Source organism: Helianthus annuus, chromosome 10 (genome assembly GCF_002127325.2).
Source record: "Helianthus annuus cultivar XRQ/B chromosome 10, HanXRQr2.0-SUNRISE, whole genome shotgun sequence".
NCBI lineage: Eukaryota > Viridiplantae > Streptophyta > Magnoliopsida > Asterales > Asteraceae > Helianthus > Helianthus annuus.
The window spans coordinates 101,070,667-101,071,772 of NC_035442.2; the positions used below are offsets into that span (position 1 = coordinate 101,070,667).

At 44.8% G+C, this 1,106-nt stretch overlaps 1 non-coding gene across 1 annotated transcript; it reads left to right on the top strand.

Annotated features, from left to right (window-relative positions):
• The first annotated feature begins 425 nt into the window (after nt 1-425).
• Nucleotides 426-532, top strand: LOC118483565. The gene has a single exon (XR_004870856.1). It is a non-coding gene; the product is annotated as a small nucleolar RNA R71 (small nucleolar RNA).
• The last annotated feature ends 574 nt before the right edge of the window (nt 533-1,106 follow it).

The window sequence follows — 1,106 nt, forward strand, 5'->3', positions numbered from 1 at the left end:
ATCCTTGGTTGTAGGTTCCCGTTGGAGGACCCGACAGCCTAGGTCTATTATCAATGTAGTTTACCGATTCTTGTTGATCGTCTGTTTCTTTCATACAACTCCAATTTTCATGTGGCCCACCACACCCTTCACAAGCCATAACCGAGACCGTTTTTGTCATTTCCAATTTTTTTATTTTTGAAGAAAGGGCCTCGATTTAGGCTTGTAAAGAAGTGCTTTCATCAACCTTATGGGCGCCCGGGGCAATGGATTTATTGCCTCGGGGAGTGTGCCACTGAAAATTGGTTTGAGCAATTTCCTCAATTTGATTATATATTTCATGTGGGCGGCGATTACCTAAAAGTCCCCCGGAGCTAGAGTCAAGTGTTTGCCTTGTGTGTGGCAACAGCCCATTATAGAAAGTGGATACTTGTTACCATATCGCAAGGCCGTGATGTGGACACTTTCGCAATAGCTTCTTGAACCTTTCCCAAGTTTCATATAAGGATTCCCCGTCCTCTTGTGAATAAGTATTAATTTCAGTCATTAATTTAGTCGTTTTAGCGGGAGGGAAATACTTATATAGAAGTTTTTGGGCTAGTTCATCCCAGGTGTTTACCGATCCAGCTGGGAGGGCGTTAAGCCAAGCTTTCGCTCGGTCTTTTAGTGAAAAGGGAAACATTCGGAGGCGGATAGCGTCATTTGATGCTCCATTGATCCGAAAGGTATCACATATTTCTAAGAAATTAGTAATATGTAGATGGGGATCCTCGTCCGCAAGCCCATGGAAGGTTGCGGAGTTTTGAAGCATCTGTATCAAATGCGGCCGAAGTTCGAAGTTATTGGCTTCAACATTCGGTGCATTGATAGCGGCGCCGAGATTACCTACGGTGGGTCGTAGATAATCCATGAGGGTACGTTGGTCCGCCATTAGAAGTGGGTTCCCCGAAACCTTCTCTTGGCTTTTAGCTTTTAGTCTTTTTCTGAGAAAGCGTTCGAGTTCCTCTAGAGGTTCTTTTATGTCTTTATTAGAACTGGAGCTCATACACTACGTAGAGGCGGCGTCTGGTTCCAAGTCCTGCAACAAAAAAAAAGACTGTTGGTCAGAAGGTTCCCACGGCCCCGTG